Here is a 24,205-nt window from a genome sequence, read left to right on the forward strand (position 1 = left end):
AACATAGGAGGTATTTTGATTGACTGGTTTATTTATTCATCTCCACCTATAAAAATCCTCCTCTTCCTTAAAGGCCTAGTTGAGGGCCAATCAATAAATAAATATTTATTAAGTACCTACTATGGGGGGAGCTAGGTGGTGCAGTGGATAAAGCACCAGCTTTGGATTCAGGAGGACCTGAGTTCAAATCTGACCTCAGACACTTGACACTTACTAGCTGTGTGACCTTGGGCAAGTCACTTAACCCTCAATGAACAGCAACCAAAAAAAAAAAGTTTTTTTTTTTTAAAGTACCTACTATGCACTATGCATTGTGCTAAATACTGGGATGCAAAAAGAGGCAAAAGATTGTCCCTGCTCTCAAGGAGCTTACAACCTAAGGATTGGGGGGAGGCAATGTGCAAAAAATATATACAAAGCAAGCTATATACAGGACAAATAGGAGATAATTAACAGGGGCAGGCACTGGAATTAAGAAGGATTGGGAAGGTTCCTGTAGAAGGTGGATTTTAGTTGAGACTTAAAGGAAGCCAGGGAGGTCAGAGTGGAAGAGGAATGTGTTCTATGGCATGGGGAGCAGGCAGAGAAAGTGTCTGGAGCCAAAAGATGGAGTGTCATGTCATGAGACAGCCAGGAAGCCAGTGTCACTGGATGGAAGAATACTTGTCAAGGAGTAAGGTGTAAGAAGGTTGGAAAGGGAGGAGGACCACCTCTTCCCTAAAATTTTCTCTGATTATCCATAAGGGGTAAGGGATCCCTCTTTTAATTTTTTTGGAGCCCTTGGTCTATGTATCTCCTTTGCTTGGATTTTTTCCCCTTTGTCCTGATTTCTTACATTCTACCTTGTATCATACTATTCACATACACATTGTATCTTCTCTATTCATTTTTCCCCCACTTTCATACTCCAAGACTCAGCACAGTGCTTTGAGCAATCAGTTGATTGACAATGTGGAATGAATATACTAGATGTAACACAAAAACATCACATGCTCTATGTACTACTCAGGTCCATTCATTCATTCATTCATTCACTCATTCATTCAATAGACACTGGGCACTTTGGGACACACAAAGGGGAATAATGATAATAATACAATTATGTGGAATTTCAAGGGTTACAAAGCAGTTTCTTAAGACATAATTTCTCAGCTGAGCGAGTTCATGGTCTAGTAAGGAGATAAGACTATTATCTATCAGCATCTGGTGATTTTCCTCTTCAAGGAATTTAGTACCTAACCCATTGTCTTCCTCTCCACTTCAAACCTTGACTTTATACTTGGGAACTTCAACTTACACACTGAAGTCCTCTCATAGACCCCTGCTTCCTGGTTCAATCACCTTCTTAGCTCCTATGTTTTGTACCTTCACTCCAAATTGGCCCCACATGAGGCTGGTCATACCTTTTATTGTTCTGTCACCCACAAGGTTTCCACCTCCACAATCCATAATTCCTGTATCTGACCATAGTTTTTATGACCTTCCTGTTCTCCCTGCTCTTCACCCCTTTCTCTAACATCACCACCCCCCTTTCCTCCCTGCATTCCAGGTCATCCCCTCTGTTCTGGCATAATTTCCCTGCCTTCAACATCTCAACCCCTTACTTAACCAGTTCAACTTAAAACAGTTTTGATATTTGAATTCCTTGCCCCATTTGTCCTTATCCGTTTTCAGACTCCAACCCTGGATTATTCTCTTTCAACCATCTGCTTTCTTAAAGAACCTTCACGATCTGGCTCTAGCCTCTCTTTCCAGAGCAGTTACACATTTATTTCCCACCTGTGCTATAGAAAAAACTTGCCTACTTTACTTTTCTCCATACACAACATTCCATCTTTTGCCTTAAGGCATTTGCATGGGCTGCCTGGAATGCTCTCCATCCATACCTTTGCCTTTTGCAATCCTTAGCCCCTTTCAGAAATCTCAGACTGGATACCCAGTGGTTATCTTACTCGCAATATGTTCAAAACAAAACTAGTTATCTTTCACCCCTAAACCATCTCTATCTTCAACTTTCCCTATTACAGTAGAGGGCCACTCTATCCTCCCAGGTCCCCCTGGCATGAACCTAGGAGTCATCCTGGACTCCTCACTCTCTCTTCCCACCCCCTCAACGGCATATCCAAGTTATTGCCAAAGCCTGTCAATTTCACCTTTGCAACATCTCTCAATTCATCTCCTTCTCTCCTATGACATGGTCCCCATACTGGTAAAGGCCTTATCACCTCACAGCTGGATTATTGCAACAGCCTGATGGTTTGCCTTTCTACAAGATTCTCTCCCCCACTCCAGTCCATTTTCCATTCAGTCACTAAAGTGAAATTTCTAAAATACAGGTCCTGCTTAATAGATGCCAGTGTTTACTGCCTCCAGGAGCAAATACAAAATGCTTTGTTTGGTATTTCAAAGCCCTTCATATCCTAGGCCCCTCCAACCTTTTTCATCTTACACTTTATGCTGTGTGACCCTGGGCAAGTCACTTAACCCCAGTTGCCTCACTAAAAAAAACCAAACAAACAAACAAACAAAAAAACCATCTTACACTTTACTCCCTGACAATTATTCTTCCACTCAGTGACAGGCCTTTTGTCTGTCTCATGAACAAGACACACCACCATTTTCTCTGTTGGTCTCCCATGCCATTCTGCCTTCTACTCTGACTATTGATGTCCCTGGCTTCCTTTAAGTCCAGCTAAAATCCCACCTTCTACAGGAAGTCTTCCCTAACCCTTCTTAACTATAATTGCTTCCCTTTTAAAATTATTTCCTACTTATTATTTATCCTTGCTTTGTATATATTTGTTTGCAAACTTGTCTCCCCCCATTAGATTGTAAATTTCTTGACGGCAGGGACAAAGGGGAACGAGGGTTAAGTGACTTGCCCAGGGTCATACAGCTAGTGTCAAGGTCAGAGGGTGGATTTGAACTCAGGTCCTCCTGAATCTAGGGCCAGTTCTTTGTCCACTGTGCCACCTAGCTGCCCTCGGCAGGACTGTCTTTTACCTCTTTTTGTATCTCTAGCACTTAACACAGTGCCTAGTATACAATAGGCACCTAATAATGTTTATTGCCTGACTGATCTCAACTGATATTTCCTTTAGAGTTCTTTATTGATTTTCCCCAGTTATTAGTATTCTCTTCCAACTCCCATTATTTTTTTGTATATAATCTAAACCTGTGAACATGTAATAGCCCCTTGTTATAATGTAAGTTCTTTGAGGGACTAGACTATTTAATTTTTGTTTTTTGGGTTTTGTTTGTTTCAGCACCTAGCACTGTGAACAGGCATGTGAATGAATCATTCAAGCAAGCAAACATTTATTAAGTACCTACTATGTGCCAGACACTGGAGATACAAATACAAAAGTAAGGTCTTTCTAGCTTTAGGAATTCACATTCTACCAGTTCACAGAGAAATAGTACAGGGCTTTGTACATAATAGGCTTGTTGAATTGGATTGAATTGAATAAGGGATTAATAAATGCTTTTTGTATTAGATTATAGAATAATGCTAGAGATACAGATTCTAGAGGATAGATAGGTTTTAGTTCGAGGAAGTAGGTGAGCATAGGAAGAAAAGGTCAAAGATGAAGAGGAGTTTGGTCGAAATGACTCAGCTAACATTAGGTAGAGGGAATAGGAACTGGTTAGAAATAGGGACTAATGTGATAGGGTATCAAGGTGGGCATGGAATATAGTGGTTGGAATGCTCTACTTGAAGCTAGGAAGACCTGGGCACAAATCCTCCTCTAGACACCCACTAACTGTGTGATCTTGGGCAAATAACTCAGTTTCAGTTTTCTCATCTATAACACAGAGATAACTGTTGCATCTACCTCAAAGAGTTATTGTGAGGATCGAGGGAAACTACATAATATGCTCTGTTTTTTGTTTTTTTTGGCGGGGCAATGAGGGTTAAGTGACTTGTCCAGGGTCACACAGCTAATAAGTGTCAAGTGTAGGAGGTCGAATTTGAACTCAGGTCCTCCTGGATAAGCTGGTGCTTTATCCATTGTGCCCACCTAGCTGTCCCTCATAATATGCTCTGTAAACCTTAAACATTTTGTATAAATGTCAGTTATTCTTTTATTTATTTTGCATATTCTTACATCTGTACACATTTTATCCTCCAAGAGAAGGCTCTTTGAGGGCAGAGAGTGTTTTTATTTTGTATTTGTATTCTCAATGCCTGGCCCATAGTAGCTCTTAATAAATACTGGTTGAGAGAGTGGAATAGGAATTTGGGAGTAATCTAGAGTTAAGTTAGTTAGCCAGAGGGAAAGAGAAGTGTTGATTAGACAGAGACAGTTAATAATGGAAAGGCAACCAGGTCCCTCTAAAATGCTGGTGTGACAGCTTTTTTTTTTTTCCAGAGAGAACACTGTGCTATATCACTTGCTCATGTCATATGCCACTTGCAGCTTATTTTAGAGAGTTGTTGCCTAGGGGTTGGAGAGGAAGAATGGTCATGTAGCCAGTATGGTCAGAGGTGGGATCTGTACTCAGGTCTTCCTCAATTCCTGGATGGCTTCCATTCAATTAGGCAACACTGCCTCTTGGATGGAGAACATCCTGAGTTTACACCATATATCAGGCACCATTCAGAACATACATAGTACACGTGCAATACACACACACACACACACATCACATTTGCCATTTAACACATGTACAATACCACCTTCTCTGATGAATACGGATTTTCTGTCTGGGCTTTTTATTTTTTGCTCCCATTTGTCTTATCTATTATATTCAAGTCTAATAGCATGGGAACCACAGATGCTAGACATGGGAGCCCGTGGGGTGGTGTCTATCCTCCCCCACTGTCTCCTTCAGAGACCTGGGAACCACCTACCTGATTATTACCTAGCCCTCATTTAGCAGTTATCTGACTCCCCTCAGGCCCCGTGGCCTCCAGCACTTGAAGCACCAGATCATTTCAATAATTCTGGCATGGAGTATGATCCTGATCCTTGCTTGTTTTTAACACCTTCTGTTGCTGAGAGCTTGAGTTCTGGTACTGGCTCTGGGCCTGGGCTTCTGTAGCCAACTCCAGAGACACACAGATCCTGCCCACTCTAATTGGGGAACTTTCTTCCCCAAAAGGATAAACAGGATCAGGGATGTTTGTCCTTCTGGGGGTAGTGTAAGTGGCCTCCCCTCAGCCCACCATCTCACCCACAGGGTGACTTTGGCCGGCTGACTTGATCAGCAATCTGGGGAAGAGAGGAGGTTGTGGGTGGCGGTGGTACCACAGAGTTGTTCTTTGTCATTTTTCGGGGTCACAACTTCCTCCCCCTCGCCTCCCCGCTGTGAAAATGAGGTTGCTGTCACTGACCACTTCCCTCCTGGCCCCTAGCTCAGTGGTGTGTGGTGAGCATCAGGCATTGGGAGTGTCAGAGGAGAGGTACATTCGAACTGCCAGGAATGTGGTTTGCTGGAACACTCACTCCATCTGTCAATAATGGGCTGGAACAGAATAGGAGAGAGTGACTAGCAAGGGAGGTTCCCTCAAAGGCCTTTTTTTTGTCATCAATTGATTTCTAATTTCTTCAGGACCCGCAAGATCCATAACACTTCTTGGGGGGGGGGCAGTGTTTAGAAATCATTTAGAAATTGGCCATTTTGATGAACAAATAGTTATCAAACTTTGTATTATCGCGTGTGATGGGCATTGAGGATTCAAAGGTGAAATAAGACAGTGCCTGTTCTCAAGGAGACAACCTAGGCGTAATGAAGAGAAAGTCAGCTCTAAGTCAGGAAGGCCAGGGTCCGAGTCCTGTTTCTGACACATACAGGCTGCACAACCCCTTCAATGGTCCCCAGACCAGCTCTGTTAGACTACAAGTTGCGGAGCGGTTGTCAGCCTACGTTAGCGGAGGAATTTCCAAATGGGGAGCTCTTTAGAACAGGGAAATCACTGGTTCAGTTTTTTTGTTTGTTTGTTTTTATTTTTATTTTTTTTATAAAGCTGATTGTTCTTAATAACAATAGGCTAGATGTTTCTCTGTCACGGGGCTGCCAAAGCTCCGGAGGCAGTGGAACTGACAAGGTACGCTCTGGAAAGCCCCGGCCGACCCCCGATTCTAGGTGATGAGAGCAGCCCCATATATAGCCCCAGACGGTTTACAAAGCACTTTTTGGTTTGATCCTTGCAACAGTCATCTGAGGTAGGTGCTCTTTTGTCCCCACTTTACGAATGCGCGGACCGAGGCTCAGAGAGATTAAGTGCTCTGCCAGGGGTCACACAGCTAGGATGTGCCAGAGGTGAGATGAGAACCAGGTCTTACTTTTTGACTCTAAAGCGAGGGTTTCTCATTCACTCCTCCGGGGTTCAGGGGCGGTGCCTGCGCCTGCGCCCGTGCCCAAAGCCCTCCCAGCAGTGTCTGTGGCTTCGAGCGCCCCCCAGCTACGGGGCCTGGGCTCTCGGCGATTTCCCCCCAGGAACCTGGCGGGTGTCCGGGCCAACCAGCTTCGGGCTCTCAACGGGCCAATGAGGAGGCTCCTTACAGCTCCGGCGGCTGACGGGAGCTAGGCGGCCCTGGCTGTGAGCGGCGCTGACTGACAGCCCAGTGCCCGGAGAAGGGAGCCTGAGTCGTGGCCGTGGCCGCCACCGCCGCCGCCGCCTGCTTCCCTTCTCTCCCTCCGACCCCCGGGTCCCGGCCCCTTCCTCGGTCCCTTCCTGTCAGGGCCATGGCTGCGAGGCCGCAGCAGCGGGGCCGGGTGCCGCGGGTGGGGCGGCCGGCACTGAGTGGCGGCCGGGCGGGCGGAGGGGAGGGAAGCCGCCCCCGGGAGCCCCGCTGAAACCCGCCGCTTCCCTCCGGGCCGGACCGGAGTAGGAGCAAGAGCAGCAGCGGCCGCCCCCGCCGTCCGACCCGGTGAGTCTCCTCGCGGGCTCGCGGCGCCCCTTCTCCCCCACGCGGGATCACCCCGCGCGCGGAGGTCGCCGGGGGGGCGGGGCGGAGGGGGGGCAGCGGCCCAGGTGCGCGCGGGCCCGTCCGGGGGCGTGGCCTCAGCTTCTGCCGCCCACCCCCGGGGTGTCGGGGATCCTGGGGGACCGCGCACTGGCTGGGCGGGTGGCTTGGCCTCTTCACCCATTCTCCCGGGGTTGTGGTAGGAGGAAGGCCTTCTCCGAGCCCCCCTAAAAAGAGGGGGGCTCGAGTTGGAGGCGTAGCCTCCTCGGGGCGCCCCCCTCTCCCCTCTCCCCCTTCTCCCCCTGGTTGGCCCCGGGGTGGGGGCCCTGGTCGGGTGGGTGTGTCCTAGGGTGAGGGTCCCCAGAAGTGTGTGTGTGGGGGGGCATAACTTCCTCTCGCTCTGAAGACCCCTGCTGGGCTGTGGGTACGGGCCAGGAAGGCCCACTCCGGACCCTGGGTACGTTTTCCCCGAAGGCTCCCCTGGATTTGGGATCTGATGGATTGTGTGTGATCACATCAGTGTCTGGGCGGGGGCTGCAGCAGCTGGATCCCTGAGGAAGTGGGAAGAGACGCCCTCTCTCCATCCTCCGAGCACTCCCCCCCCCCCCCCACGCCGTTCCCCTCCCCCGTGAATCCCAGTGCCTGCGTCCGGGAAGCCTGGCTGTAGGAGGGTTTAGTCCCAGAGCCTTCTCCCCACGAGGCCGGGTCGGGCCGGGCCAGCCTCCCCAGCCCTGCCGGCTTCCCCCGGGAAACCCAGCGGTGAAATGCCCGGGCCCTTTTGGCAGGGCTTCTCTTCCCTGAGATGGGAGTGAGCTTGTGCCGGGGGAAATGATCCGTCATCATCCAAAGCCGGAATGGGAGGGAGCCTCTGTGTAGGCAAGGAAAGAGTTGCGAACTGTGCTGAGCTTGGCGCTTGGGGGAATAAAGGGCCCAGACCATTCTCTTTTCTGGGAAGAAACAATCGGCTTACTTCAGCTAGAGCCTCGACCATTTTGTCTCTGTTGTAAGTTGTGCACAAATGCTCGAAGAGGACAAATCCCTGCACTCTTTCTTTGGGGAAAACCCTGGTGTCGTCTTTGGAAGTTTGTCTTGGGGCAGTGCCACTTTCTAGCTGACTTGACTGCATTGGGGCATTCTGAAAGCTGAAACTAAGTTATAGTAGGAGGATTTCCTAACTTGACTGTTGAAGGAAAAGAAGAAAACCAAGTATCCTTCTTTGAAAAAGGCACATTTGAGGGGGGAGAAAGAAGTGATGTTTCTGGGGTAGGTGGATCAGAACTTTATATATAGTGATCACCTTAGTTGCTGCTTTAAATTCTTCCTGCTTTGTCTCCCTGGTAAGTTCCTTCTAATTCTTTTCCTTTACTAAACTGTCAGACTATTCTTAGCCAGAAGCAAAATTTTGCAAATAGGAATTCAATAAAGGAGAAATCCGCTGTATAGGGGGTGGAGACTGGTGAGGAAAGAACAAAACATTTGAGAAGGTAGACCAAGTCTCTTTTTGGTCATTTTCATTTAGAAGTGACTTAATTTTCATTTGTCTTTAAGTAAAGTAAGTATCCTGGGATGGGGGGATATCCACTTTGGAGATTCAGAACTCAAGATTTTAGTTTGGAAGGACCATGGAGGTTCTAATCTCCTGCTTAACACAGAAATTTCTTGTATAAGATCATCCTCTGGCCATTGTTCATGTAACTTCTGCAGGAATGACTTAACCCTTTGTTTGGGAAATTCCTATGATTAGCTGAAATCTACACACCTGTGGCATCTACAGTTTAGTCCTTGTTCTGAAGAATAATCTAAATTCATAATCACAAAAATGGTTGGGTTTGGGGCAGCTAGGTGGCACAGTGGATAGAGTACTGACTCTGGAGTCAGGGAGTACCTGAGGTTCAAATCCGCCTCAGACACTTAACATGTTCTTACTAGCTGTGGGACCCTGGGCAAGTCACTTAACCCCAATTGCCTCACTAAAAAAAAAAATGGTTGGGTTTTTTTTTTTAAATCATAGCTTTAGAATGCCTGTTGAGATGATATATTTAGGATGTCCCTATGTGTATATATGGTGGTCAAACTGCACTGTCTTTTGAGACATTCTATAAAGCACTTTACCAAATTAAGTGCTGTTTAATGTCAGCTATTAGTAGCATTAGCAGTATGTCCCTTTGAATACCCTGGCCTCCCAGTTTATTAATTATCTTCAATTTCCCTTAGCCTATCTCACTCTTTCTCTGAGTTGATCATCCTTAGATCTCATCATCACCCATAACTAAGATCTAGAACCTTGAAATACTTCTCTCTGATGATAATCTTTTGTCATTTTATTTCTCCTTTTCTCATTCCTATACCTATTATTTGACTTCATGACCTTTAGGTAGACCCTTCACCCATCCCTGTTCTCTGAATCTAGAACTCATGTTCTGACTTCATCTCCTTTATGGCTTTAACTATTGTTAATCAATTAAATTATATATTGATGTCTACCCTGAATTTCATGGTCTCTTGTCCTAATCCTTTTCAGCCCTGCTAGTTCTCAACCTTAGATCCTTTTCTTCACAATTTTCCCCATTCTTCAATCTCCTGCCACCTGCTACCTTGCTGACTGTGTGCACTACAAATGTAGATTATCTAGTCCAAACTGGTTCCTCATTTGAACCATCTCTCTTCTTGGGGTCCTTCCAGGCCCCCTCTTCACCCACTTTTCTCCTAAGGTACTGAAAAATAGCATGGTCGTCTGTTACAAGGACCCCCTTCTCCATATCCTCTACCTCAAATACCTTTCTCACCCTTTCTCTAGTCTGTGACCGCAGCATAGACCTTCTTGCCAAGGTCAGTGCCCTCAGCCAGGATCATCTTCATTGGCTAGCAACTTTTTCCCCTTTCATTGTCAACAGTCACTAGAAAGAAACTTATCTTTTGTCACTCAGTGCTTCTACTTCCTCATTATCTGATTATTTTAACTCCTCATAGTTAGCACTAGGTGAAAGGCACTGGTAATAAGACAAAATTGAAAGTTCCTGTCGTCAAGGAATTTCTCCTTTTACTTTCAATTTAGCTTCTGATGCTATTGTCAGTCTACTAAGCTTTTCTTTCCAAGATTATCAAAGATTTCTTAACTGTTAGGAGATGACCTTGCCTTTTCTTAGTTTTCATTCTTCTTGATTTCATTCTTCATCCTTAGATTTCATTCTCCGGCTGCTCATGTCACTATTGACCATCTTCTGGATGCCCTGTCTTCCTTGGACTTCTTTGGCATGGCTCTATCTTGGTCGTCCTTCTACTTGTATGATATTCTTCTGTCTCATTTGCTGGATCATAATTCACCTTCCATACTGTAAGCATGTATATTACCCAAGACTTGGTCCTAGATCTTCCTTTTTGTGTATCTTCTCTTAGTGATCTTAGCTCAGTGCGTGATTTCAGTGCTTATCTCTAGGCAGAAGATTCTCAAATTATCAAATTAAATCTGAATTTTTCTCCCGAATATCTGTTTTGCATTGTTAACAGGATGTCCCATCAGCATTTCAAGCTCAACACTTCCAAAATCTCATTATCTTCCATCCTAAACCTGACCCTCCTCCTAACTTTCCTATTTCTATTGAGGACACTACGATTCTTCCAGTCATTCAGTGTCCTACCCCAGGAGTCATCTTTATCTTTTCTCTATTTTTCATGCAATCATTTTAATCAAGTGCTAAGTCTTGTTGATCCTACCTTCATAGCATTCATCTCCTCTACAGGTGCTTGGACACCCAACATAATATAGACCCTTATTACCTCTCTAGTACTATTATAATGACATCTTAATTATGCTTTTCACTTCCAAGCCTCTCTTCCTCTCTTCCATCCATCTTCTACATAGCTGCCCAAGTAATCTGCCTAAAGTCCTTATCTGAACCATATTCCCTTGCCCCAAAACTTTTGGTGGTCCCTGTTGCCTCTAAATTAGAATGCAAACTTCTTAATTTGGCTTTTAAGGTTCCTTATCAGGTGACTATCACTTGCCTTTCCAAACTCATTTCATATTTCAACCAAACTGGGCTTATTCCTCAAATTTTCTATTCTGTCTCCTGCCTGTGCCTACAATTCACACCTTCACACCTTCATTATCTTGCTAAGGCTTTTTTATGCTACCAACTTTAAAGTCTTTTCTTACCCTACTACCCCTTAATGCTTTCTCCCTCCTCAAACTGCATTATATTTATCTGAATTCATGTTTTACTTCTATAATTATGTAATGAGGGCAGAGATTATTTTAAAATTTGTATCCTACGTCTTTATTTAGTAGATACAATAAATGTTTGAATTAAATTGTTTATTGTGCTAAGCAGAGTAAGTAATTCTTTTTTCTATGGGATAGGAACTGTATTTTTGATTTCAAAAGGTTTGTGCCTTTTCTGTCATTGATAGAAAGCTCCTTAGATCGGGAGGGTAAGTTAGTTGCTTGTTTTTGTATGCCCCTGCAGCCAAGAATGGTTTTTACATTTACATTTTACATAGTTTACAAAGTTTTATTATATTTAAAAATATAAAGATCATTCTTAGCTCTACAAAAAAGACTTCTGGTTCACTTGATCTTTGAGCCTTAGGCCTTAGTTTTCCAATCCTTAGACTAGAGCAGGGCTTCTTAAACTTTTTCCAATCATGACGCCTTTTTGCCCAAGAGATTTTTACATGAACCTGGGTCTATAGGTATATAGAATAGGTATGCATAACCTTTTACTGTTGCCAAATTTTTTGCAACTCCCGCATTCAATAATGAGACCCAATGTGGGGTTCTCACCCACAGTTTAAGCTTTGGTCTAGAGCATTGAGAAGTTAAGTGACTTGTTCAGGGTCACATAGCCAGTATATGTCAGAGGTGAAACTTGAACCCAGATCTTTCTGGGTTAGAGAGGCTAGAGCTTTATTCACTGTAACATACTTCTCCTACACAATATCTCTTTAGATATTCATCCATTCATTTATTTATTCATTCATCCATTTTTTGTGCAAAACATTTAAACACAACTCTGATGTCTCCCTGTATATCATCCTTTTTCCAGACTAAACAGTTTCTTTAATCTTTTCTCATAACATGGTTTCTATATCTTTTGGATGTAATGTAGCTTGTTAACGTTCATGTTAAAATGTGATGACCAGAATCAGATTCAGTATTTCAGATGTGATCCAGCCAAGGTGGACTAAATTGAAACTATTGTTTTCCTTGATTGATTTCCTTGGGCAGTTTAGTTCTATTAATGCAGCTTTAGTTAACATGAGCTGTTCTTAAACACTTGTTGGTAACATGAGCTGTTGACTAATGATTGAATTGAATGTCAACTAAAACCACCATGCCATTTAAAAATGAACATCTGTGTAAGCCTTGTCTCAATCATCTTGTATTCAGAATAGATTTTTAGGACCTAAGGATGGGACTTTTTATATATTTATATTAAATTTTATCTTATTAAATTGAATTCACTGTTCTATCTTGGCTGAAGGTAGCTCAGTCTATCTCCTGCTGCCTAATTGTGGGTATCTCATAAGGTTCTATCTTGTACCCTATTTTTTTTTGTTTCTGTACCCTCTCCTGGTGTTCTCTTTGGTCCCTAATGGCTTCAATGATCTCTACATAGATGATTTCCAAATCTATATATCTAAACCCTAACCTCTTCTCTGAATCCTAATCATATCACTGGATGTCCCATTAAAAATCTCAAACTTAGCATGTCTAAAATAGAACGCATGATAATTATCAAAATGGAATATGGCAGGGGCGGCTAGGTGGCGCAGCGGATAAAGCACCGGCCCTGGATTCAGGAGTTCCTGAGTTCAAATCCGGCCTCAGACACTTGACACTAGCTGTGTGACCTTGGGCAAGTCACTTAACCCCCATTGCCCTGCAAAAAAAAAATAATAATAATAATAAAAAATGGAATATGGCAACTGATTTTGGAGGGAAGAAGGAAAAGTGAAAGATAACTAACTCTAAGCTTGTAAACCTGGATTCTTTCAAGCCCCAGGGTTTCTTAAATCTGCCTGTTTTAGAAAGCTTTCCTATTTCTCTGTAGGGCACCACCATCTTTGAAATCACCCAGACTTTTAACTTTACAGTTACCCTTGATTTTTCCTTCTTACCCTCCATAATCATTTGCCAAGTTTTAACACTTCTATCTCTACAATATATCATACATAGCCATCTATACCTATATCTAGGTGTATCTATTTCTTTCCTTCTATCCTGTCACATGACTACCACTCTAATTCAGGTATTCATCATCTAAACTATTGTAGCAATCTTTTAATTAATCTCCCTGCTTGCTTCCAGTCTCTCCCTTCTCCAATCTATTGTTGACACAGCTGCCAAATAATTTTCCTAAAGCATAGGTCTGACCATGGTACTTCTCTGCTTAAGAATCATCAGTGGCTCCCTATTGCCTCCAGAATAAAATACATGGCCCTCATTTTGGGATTTAAAGATTTTTACAATTGGTCTCTAGGCTATTTCTAGACTTATCTGATATTAATCTTCTTCCTGTACTCTATTTCTGCCAAACTGAACTATATCATCTGTTCTCTAAATTTAACATTGTCACCTCCATGCTTTAGTACTGATTTCTAGGCCTGGAATGTGCTCTGAGACTCAGCTTGGTGCCTCCTACCCTAGTTCTTCTCTGACCTTTGCCAGTTGTCAGTGCTGTCTTTCTCTTACATCACTTTATCTTGCATTCACTTCTGTGTTCTGTGTGTTCTGTTTCCCAGGTGAACATAAACTCTTTGAGGATAGGGCCTTTTTTTTCATATTTGTGTTTGTGGCCCCAGTGTTAGTGCAATGCCTTGTCCATATGTAGCACTTATGTTTGTTGAATTGAATTCCAGCTTATTGAGATCTTTTTTTGAGTCTGACATGGTAGATCATCCCTCTAGGATAGATAGCAGTCTATTAGTCACTACCCTTTGGGTAACAATTCTTCAACCAGTTAAGAATTTACTATGCTATTCAGCTCATGTTTTCACCTTCTCTTTCACAAGAATGACATGACATATTTTGTGTGATGATTCACTAAAGTCCAGGTCTTTCAAATTCATGAGTTTACTAACTGTCTAAAAAGAAACAAAGTTAAGTTTGGTATATCATGTTCTTAGTGAAACCATTGATTGTCACTTCCTTAAGTCATCGCTCACAAACTATCCAGGTATAAACTTGTTCTTTTTTATTTTTATTTTTTTTGTGGGGCAATGAGGGTTAAGTAACTTGCCAAGGGTCACACAGCTAGTAAGTGTGAAGTGTCTGAGGCTGGATTTGAACTCAGGTCCTCCTGAATCCAGGGCTGGTGCTTTATCCACTGCACCACCTAGCTGCCCCCTATAAACTTGTTCTAGCTTTTCGTTAGGTGTTAATATTAAATCCACTGGTTTGAGGTTTCTGGAGTCTACCTTCTCTCTCTCTCTCTCTCTTTTTTTCTTTTTAGGGTCTTTTAAAAAAATTTATTTAGAATTTATTTTTTCCCCAATTACATGTAAAAACAATTTTAATGTCCATTTTAAAAACTTTGTGTTCCAGATTCTTTCTCCCTCCCTCCCCAAACCTCCCTTCCCTTAAGAACTCAAGCAATTTAATATGTTATACATGTGTAGGCGTGCAAAACAATCTACTGTCTCTTTTTTTTTAACCTTCTCTTTTTAAGAAAAGTAGGATATTGTCCATCTTGCTCTCTTAAAACATTTCCTGAGCCAGTGATACTCCTTAACAAATGAACATGAGCAATTCATTAATAGCATTTATACTTTTTTTTTTTTTGCGGGGCAATGAGGGTTAAGTGACTTGCCCAGGGTCACACAGCTAGCAAGTGTCAAGTGTCTGAGGCCGGATTTGAACTCAGGTATTCCTGAATCCAGGGCCGGTGCTTTATCCACTGTGCCATCTAGCCGCCTCTAGCATTTATACTTTTAAACTTTTTTGTTTAGTTTGCTAGGGTAGTACACAAATGAATTAGGTACTTTTTTTGTTTTTTTTGTTCATGCAGCTTGGGCTTCAATTCCCTTTTTAAAATTAAAAACATTTTTTTTTTTTTGGTGAGGCCATTGGGGTTATGACTTGCCTAGGGTCACATAACTAGTAAGTCTGAGGTCACATTTGAACTCAGGTCCTCCTGACTCCAGGGCCAGTGCTCTCTACTGTGCCACCTAGCTGCCCCTCAATTCCCTTTTAACCATGCATGTTTGTGTTGGAGGAATACTCCTTGGTAATAGCTATGTCATCTTTTACTGTTATACCATCTGTCTTATTGCCAGAAACATAACTAAAATCCTATTGTTTTCCTAAACTTTTTTTTTTCCAATCCTCAGTCTTTTTGACAACATTCTTATGGGCTCATCACCTTCTTTATTCTTCCTGGGTTATGTGTCCTTGCTTGTATATTTTATAAATACCCTTTTAAAATATGAGAGCATGAGAGAGCTCTCTGTGCCGCTACATTGCACCCCCCCTCTTACTCAGTATTATTCACAATTTTATTGCCAAAATTTTTCTCTTGACAGCATCACATTCCTTTTGAGCCAGTTTTCCTTTGAGAATCTCAATCAATGAATGTTGTCTTAAACCAATAATTTTTCTGATTTTTAAAAAATATGCTTTTCTAAGGTAAAGGGTATATATCTGAGCTTGTCAGTCAGAAACTCAGTGATGATGTCATCACTTTCTCCCAAGGTTCATTTCTTTTTTTTTTTTTTTGGTGGGGCAATGGGGTTAAGTGACTTGTCCAGGGTCACACAGCTAGTAAGTGTCAAGTGTCTGAGGCCGGATTTGAACTCAGGTACTCCTGAATTCAGGGCCGGTGCTTTATCCACTGTGCCACCTAGCTGCCCCCATTTCTTTTTTTTTTCTAACAAACTTTTTCCTATAAGTCAAAATTTAGTCCAGAGAATCAGTTGCTCACATGGTTTAAGGTATAGGTGTCATTTATCAAGGCAAATCAGAAGCTCTCCTTCTCCAACCTGGGTAGCTGAATTAAGAATTATCATATTTATAACTCACATTTCTATACCTCTATATAGTTTACAAAATGGCTTCCTCACAAAACCCCCTTATGAGACAGGTAGTACCAAGTACTACAGTATTATCCTTATTTTACAGATGGAGAAACAGGCCCAGAGATGTTGAGTGACTTGCCCTGAGCTTCACAGCAAGTCAGAGGTGAGGCTTGAATCCAGGTCTTTGGACCTCAAATCCAGTGTTCTCTCCAATTCATCATGCACTTTATCCTAATATTTGCTGATCAGGGGATACACTAAATCTAAATCTCTCACTCATAATGAATACTGTTGGAAGCCTTTGCTCTTTTGTCTGAGTCTTCTGATAGGATCCTAGGATTTAGGGTGAAAGGGCCCATAGTGATCATCTGGTCCAACTAATTCATTTTACAGATGAATAAACTGAGGTCCACAGAAGTTAAGTAATTTGCTCAAGGTCACACAAATAGTAACTAGTAGCCCCAGGCATTTGAACTGAGGTTTTTAGACTTTAAATCTACTGCTTTTTACCATTATACTACATAACCTCCTATAACAAATGGAGGCTTGCATTTTTCAGACATTTTCTTCACTGGTCATTTACTGATAAAATCCCAAGATGAGAGATCTGTGTACCCTAAGCAAGGTTTGAAACTTAATCTTTCTTTGTTACTGTCCCCCAGAGGTTTAGTGCCTTCACTGTAATTCAATAATTCAATTCAATGAGCATTTATTAAACACCTACTATGTATAAGACACTGTGCTAGGTGCTTTGGATTGAAAAAATGAAGCCAGTCCCAATCCTAAAGGAGCTTACAGATGTGACTTGACTCATCACAAAATAAAACCCTTATCTGTCATAGAAGGGAGGCTTAAAAACACATTAAAATACATATTAAAGGGGGCAGCTAGGTGGCGCAGTGGATAAAGCACTGGCCCTGGATTCAGGAGGACCTGAATTCAAATCCAACCTCAGACACTTGACACTTACTAGCTGTGTGACCCTGGGCAAGTCACTTAACCCTCATTGCCCTCCCCCCCCAAAAAAAAGACATATTAAAGAGTCTCTCTCATTGCTCTCACTATCCTTCTTGTTATTCCTTATGCCAACCTTTACAGCTCTGAGGATGGAAGACTGGGGACACAAAAAAAGGCAAAAGTCAGCATTTCCTATCTGTCTACTCTTTCTTTACTCCCCACTAAACCTCCATTGATTTTATTCCTACCTAAGCTGATGGCTATTGTACCCCATCCTCCTGTCCTCTTCTTCTACCCAGTGATCTAACCCTTGTACAAAGTATAATAAGAAAGGAAAAGAGCAGTTCAGCAAAACTAATGAGTCAATAAGCCATTATTTTAATATTTGCTGACCTTGACAAACACCAACTAAAATGGGCATTTCCATATAACTAGAAAGGATTGCACATGAAGCAGTGAATCTCTGTTATGTACAGCTTGTCTTTCTTTTTAAGTATATGATAAATTCATCATGTAACTTTTAAAGTTGTCTTGCTTGTCTGTGATTCCTTCTGGACTTCCTTCTGTTCTCTTTTGTGTGTTAAATTGATTTGATGATGCTCTTTTCTTTATTTTCTTTTTTTTTTGTAGTGGGGACTCTATCCTTGGTGCATTTTCTCTCTCCCTCTTCTCCTCCCCCTCTTTCTCTTTCTCTTTTTTTCTCTCTCCTCTTCCCTCTTTCTCCTTCTCCCTCAGTTCTACCTCCTCTCCACACAGAATAAAAGCTTCATAACAAATATGCATAACCAAACATAACAAATTCCCACATCAGTGTCCAAAAATGTGTCCTATTCCAGGAAGTCTTTATTAAAAATCTATTGTGGGGGCAGCTAGGTGGTGCAGTGGATAGAGCACTGACCCTGGATTCAGGAGGACCTGAGTTCAAATCTGGCCTCAGACACTTAACACTTACTAGCTGTGTGACCCTGGGCAAGTCACTTAACCCCAATTGCCTCACTAAAAAAAAAAGAAAAGAAAAGAAATCTCTTGTGGACCAGGAATTGTACTAGGCAATGGGGACAAAAGCCAGACAGTTTCAACAGTTCCCTGCCTTCAGAAAGCTTACATTCTATTGGGAAACTATATGTGTGTTTCCAAAAATAGATAGAAGGTGATTTTTGAGTGACCATACCAGGCATTAGGAAAGGTTTCATGTAAAAGGCAGCACTTGATCTGAGTCTTGAAGCAAACTAGGGATTCCAAGTGGTAGAGTTGAGTAGGGAATACATCATAGGCATGGGGAGCAGCCAATGCAAAAGCATGGAAATGGGAAATGGATTGCTGTGTGTGAGGAATCAGTTTGTCCCATTGGGTTAGTGAAAGGGAGTAACAAGGCTGGAAAGGTAAGTTGGGGCAAAGTTGTGAATGACTTTACATGCCAAACAGAAGAGTTTATATTTGTCTCTAGAGCAAGGATCCTTTTTTTTTTTAAATTAAATCAATCAATCAGCAATTAAAATTTTTTTTGGGTGGGGCAATGAGAGTAAAGTGACTTGCCCAGGGTCACACAGCTAGTAAGTGTCAAGTGTCTGAGGCTGGATTTGAACTACTCAGTTCCTCCTGAATCCAGGGCCAGTGCTTGCACCACCTAGCTGCTCCCTTTATTTTTTTCCTTCCTTCTTTCTTCCTTCCTTTCTTCCTTCCTTTCTTCCTTCCTTTCTCTTTCTTTCTTTCTTTCTTTCTTTCTTTCTTTCTTTCTTTCTTTCTTTCTTTCTTTCTTTCTTTCTTTCTTTCTTTCTTTCTTTCTCTCTCTCTCTCTCTCTCTCTCTCTCTCTCTCTTTCTTTCTTTCTTTCTTTCTTTCTTTCTTTCTTTCTTTCTTTTTTCTGGGCAATGAAAGTTAAGTGACTTGCCCAGGATCACACAGCTAGTAAGTGTCAAGAGGTCTGAGGTCAAATTATGAACTCAGGTCTTCCTGAATCCAGGACTGGTGCTTTATACATTGCACCACCTAAGCTGCTCCCTTTATTTTTAAAATAAACATTTTTATTTAAAGTTTTGAATTCCAAATTCTATCCCTCTTCCCTTCTCTTTCCTCCCCCACTCCCTAAGGTGGTAAGCAAGCAGATAGAGGTTTTACATATGCAATTATGTAAAACATTACCATATTAGTCATTTTATATAAGAAAACTTGAATAAAGAAAAAAAAATGAAAGAAAAAGGAGAAAATAGAATGCTTAAGTCTGTGTTCAATCAATATCAATTCTTTCTTTGGAGGTGGATAGTATGCTTCATCATTAATACTTTGGATTGTCTTGGATCATTGTATTGCTGAGAATAGTTAAGTCATTCACAGTTCTTCATTGTACAATATTGCTGTCTTTGTGCACAATGTTCTCCTGGTTCTTCTCACTTCACTATTCATCAGTTCATATAAGTCTTTCCAGGCTTTTCTGAAATCATCCTGTTTCTCATTTCTTATAGCACAATAATATTCCATTACAATCATATACCACAGCTTGTTTGGCCATTCATGATGAGCATCCCTTTGATTTCCAATTCTTAGCCACCACAAAAAGAGCTACTATAAATATTTTTTACAAATAGGTCTTTCCCTCTTTTTTTGGATGTCTTTGGGATATAAACCTCTCAGTATGTGCAATTCTATCTATAGCCCTTTGGACATAGTTCTAAATTAGAGCAAGGATTGTTAACTGAGGCCCATAGACTCCCTAATAGGTTCATGGATAGATTTCAGGGGAAAAGTTATATATTTATTTTCATTAACTTCTCAAAGTTGGCATTTTCATAAATTATGAATGTGGGCAACAAATATTATTCTGAGAATGGGTCCATAGAGTTCACCAGACTACCAAAGGGAACAATGATGCAAAAAATGGCAAGAATTCCTATCCTGGAGGTAATAGAGAGTCTTAGCAATTTTGGGAGCTAACATGCTTTGGGAAAATCTCTTTGGCAGTGGGTTTGGAGGATTGATTGGCAGGTGGAGCAGGGGGAAGAAACTTGAGGCAGGTGGAACAACTAAGTGGCTATTGCAGTAGGCCAATCAAGAGGTGATGAGGCCTAAACTACTGTGGTGTCTCTGTGAGTAGTGAAAAGGGGTCCAAAGCAAGAGATGTTGTGAAGGTAGAAACAGCAAGGTTTTGTTTGGATGTGTTCACGGGTGGAAAGTTCAGGATGACACCATGATTATGAGTATGGTTTACTGGAAGGATGAAGGTATCTTCAACAAAAATAGAGAAGTTTGGAAGAGGGGTAGGTTTGGAAAAAAATATATTGAATTTCATCTTGGACAGATTGAATTTGAAATAATTATGGGACATCTAGTTCACAGTGTCTAATAGGCATTGTTTAATAGCAATGTCTAATAGCATCCACATCCAGTTGATGATATGGAATTGGAAGTCTGGAGAAAGACTTAGGTGTGATATGTCAATTTTCAAGTCATCTGCATAAAGATCATAATTAAATTCATGGGAGATGATGGGATAACCAAAGGAGAGTGAGAGGGAGATGAGAAAAGGGCCCAGGAGGTGATATATTTTTTTTTTTTGCTTTTAGATTTATTTATTCATGAGGATCTCTAGGGCCTGTCCCCTTGGAATGGGAGATAGTATATTTTTACACTTATGATCTCATTTCAGTATACTCCCAGTCTTGTGCTATATCTTTTTTTTCTGGGTTTTTTTTTTTTTTGGTGGGGCAATGAGGGTTAAGTGACTTGCCCAGGGTCACACAGCTAGTAAGTGTCAAGTGTCTGGGGCTGGATTTGAACTCAGGTCTTCCTGAATCCAGGGCCGGTGCTTTATCTGCTGCACCACAATAATATGTTAAGAGATGTAATATGGATGATGATCCAGTAAAGGAGGCTGAGGAGTGGTCATAGAGATAGCCAGAAGAACCAAGAGAAGCCAAAAGAAAAGTGTTGTGAAAACCCAGAGAGGAGAGAGTATCCAGAAAAAGACAGTAGTCAGTGGAGTTGCATGATGCAAAGGTCAAGAAGGATAAAGAAAGAAGACCAAAATCCCTGTCAAGTAAGTGGTCATTGCTTATTTTGCAAAGGGCAGTTTCAGTTGAATCAGAGGCTAGATTGTAAAGGATTAAGAAGTAACTAGAGGAGAGGAAGTATTGACAATACATGTGGATAGCTTTTTCTTTTTTCTTTTCTTTTCTTTTTTTTTTTTTTTGGTAAGGCAATTGGGGTTAAGTGACCTGCCCAGGGTCACACAGCTAGTAAGTGTCAAGGGTCTGAGGCCGGATTTGAACTCAGGTACTCCTGAATCCAGGACTGGTGCTCTATCTGCTGCGCCACCTAGCTGCCCTGTGGATAGCTTTTTCTAGGAGTTTGTGCAAGAAAAGAGAGAGAATGAATCCCTGATGGGATGATTGGGTCCAAGAAGGACTTTTTAAGGATGGGAGGGACTTTGGCTTGTTTGCAGATAGCAGGGAATAAATATTTGGAAAGGGAGAGACTGAAACTTAGAAGGGGGATGAAGGATTGAAGGGATATCAGAGAAGATGGAAGGGAATGGGATTAACAGTCTCTGTAGCAAGATTGGCTTTGTTGAGGAGAGCAGCTCTCTTGTAATGACTGGAATAAAGGAGGAAAAAATGGGGAATAATGAATGTCAGGGGACTGGGTGATCTATAGAAGGGGGAAAAGAGGGCTTCTGTTTTCTCAGTAAAGCAGATGAAGTTTTTAGTGGAGAGGGTAGGTTGAAAGATGGAATGGGAAGCTTAAGAAGAGAATGAATGATAGATCTAGAAGCAGAAGGGACTTTGGATACCATCTAGTTCAATTTGCTCATTTTGTATATGAGGAACCTGGTTGGTACTCAAAGGGCTTAAGTAGCTTGTTCAGGATTACACAGGTAGCAGTGGCAGAACTAGGCTTCAAAGTCAGCTTCACTGACTCCAAATCCTTGCCACATTGTTGCAGAAGAGGTTTGGAGTAGCCACTGTGAGTAAAGTGATTAGAAAATCAATTAAGGAGGACTACAAAGCTTTCCTATAGGGAGAACCTAGGTGAGATTAGTTAACATAAATTTGTAGTGGACCCAGTCCATCCTGTTGTGTGTCTTCATCTTGCTCTGTTAAGCAGCTTATGAATAGGAGAGGAGGAGGCAGATGGTTTGGGATTTGGCCAGGTTTGGGCAGGGATAGGATAAGGGAGGGAAGGATTCAAGAGCAGAGGGTAATGTAGAGCTGAACTGATTAACTAAAGGGTCAAGATTGCTAAGGGAGAAAAGGGAAGTCAGAGCAGGAGTGATGGCCTGAGAAAGTCCCAGGGAGTAGAAAGATTAGAGGCTGAGGGAGAACAAATAGCTTTATAGGAGGCTATGGGTTTGTTTTTGTTTTTTTTTTTTTTTTGCGGAGGCTATGATCAAAAGGAATTTCTGAATTGTTGGTGGTAGAAGTAGAATACTTGTGAGTTCTGGCAAGATCCAGATTTTTGTGTAACTGAGGTTGTAGAGAAGGAGGTCATAAGAGTTGGATAAGATTGAGTAACTTGGGGGTTCTGGTATTTATAGGAACATAAACATGTTATAATATCCCCTAAAATAGGAATAGTAAATTTGGAGAGGAAGATTATGAGCTAGGTATGAACCTCCTGAGAAAGGAGGAAAATGACCAGGGGCGTAATAGGTAGTAGCCATCCACATGTCGATTGTGTAATGCATTGGGTTAGGCTGAACCTCAAAGGAGGGAAAGGTTATTGAGTGAAGGCAGCTAACTCCTCCTGGACCAGGAGTAAAAAAAAAAAAAGAATAAGAACAACAATAACAATACTAATAGTAATATCTAGTATTTACATAGCACTTTGAGGTTTGCAAAGCACTTTACAAATATCTCATTTTATTCTCACAGCCACCTTGGGAGGAAGGTTCTATATTATGCTTATTTAACAGATGAGAAAATTGAGGCAGACATAGATTAAGTTACTTGCCCAGGGTCGCACTGCTAGTAAGTGTCTAAGCCTGAATTAGAACTCAGTTCTTCCTTTAGGAATGTCAGTCTATCCACTGTACTACCCAACTGTCTGAAAGAAGGTACAACTAGTACTGAAAAGGATGGGCAGTGATGCAGTATCATCTAGGGATAGGCAAATCTCCATTAGTACCAGAAGATGGAAGTATGAGAGGAAGAGAAATAAAATGAGGGGAAGTTTGTTCATTATTGGAACCAGACTTTGATGGGGTACAGTGAAAGAGCATAGGCAGCCAGGTGGTACAGTAGATAGTATTTGAATAAGAAAGAAATTATTTCAACCCAGATCTCTCTCTCTCTTTTTTTTTTTTTTAGTGAGGCATTTGGGGTTAAGTGACTTGCCCAGGGTCACACAGCTAGTAAGTGTCAAGTGTCTGAGGCCAGATTTGAACTCAGGTACTCCTGAATCCAGGACCAGTGCGTTATCCACTGGGCCACCTAGCCGCCCTCTCTCTTTTTTTTTTTTTTTTGGTGGGGCAATGAGGGTTAAGTGACTTGCCCAGGGTCACACAGCTAGTAAGTGTCAAGTGTCTGAGGCTGGATTTGAACTCAGCTCCTCCTGAATACAGGACCAGTGCTTTAGCCACTGTGCCACCTAGCTGCCCCAGAAAGAAATGATGTCAAATCCTGCCTCGGATACTTATGTGACCCTATGCAAGTCACTTAAACTCTCTTTGCTTGTTTCCTCATCTGTAAAATAAAGAAAGTACCCTACCTCATTGTGTTGTTGTGAAGGCATTTGTTTTTGTTTTTTTTGGGGGGTTTTTGCCAGGCAGTGAGGGTTAAGTGACTTGCCCAGGGTCATACAGCTAGTGTCAAGTATCTGAGGCTGGATTTGAACTCAGGTCCTTCTGAATCCAGGGCTGGTGCTTTATCTACTGCACCACCTATCTGCCCCTGGGATGACATTTGTAAAGTGCATTGCAAACCTTAAAGCTCTCCATAAATGCAAGCGATTATTTTCTGAGTAGGACATTGGAGGAGTAGGTCGAGGTATATATGGATGAAGGAATGGTAACAGTGGTTTACTTATAGACAGCTGGGGATGAACTGAAATTAGGAGAATGAGTAGGGGCTGATGTTTGCTAGCCATAGGAGTTGAGTCTGGGCAGAGTAGCAGTAGTGGGAACATCCCTGCTGGTGATTAGAAAGTTCTTTGCAGTCAATTTTTCTGTAGGTGTCATGGTACAGTTCCAACTAACCAACATCTGATAGTATATGCAATGTTTCAATTCAATTCAGTTCAATAAAAATTAAGTGCCTATTATGTGCCAGGCACTGTGCTAAGCACTCAGTATACCAAAAAAAAAAAAAGGAGACATTCCCTGTCCTT

At 41.9% G+C, this 24,205-nt stretch overlaps 1 protein-coding gene across 5 annotated transcripts in view; it reads left to right on the forward strand.

Annotated features, from left to right (window-relative positions):
• The first annotated feature begins 6,521 nt into the window (after positions 1 to 6,521).
• The window catches only part of PTPRA (protein tyrosine phosphatase receptor type A), a 194,314-nt gene continuing 176,630 nt past the window's right edge, over positions 6,522 to 24,205 (forward strand). For 4 of the 5 annotated variants that reach the window (XM_043970063.1, XM_043970060.1, XM_043970065.1 and 1 more), the window contains exon 1: positions 6,522 to 6,878. The gene's annotated coding sequence lies outside the window, so the exon portion shown is untranslated. Of the gene's footprint in view, positions 6,879 to 16,032; positions 16,093 to 24,205 lie in introns of all 5 variants that reach the window. The other variant, XM_043970062.1, reaches the window with a different exon arrangement.

The sequence above is a fragment of the Dromiciops gliroides genome, chromosome 6, assembly GCF_019393635.1.
Source record: "Dromiciops gliroides isolate mDroGli1 chromosome 6, mDroGli1.pri, whole genome shotgun sequence".
Lineage (NCBI taxonomy): Eukaryota > Metazoa > Chordata > Mammalia > Microbiotheria > Microbiotheriidae > Dromiciops > Dromiciops gliroides.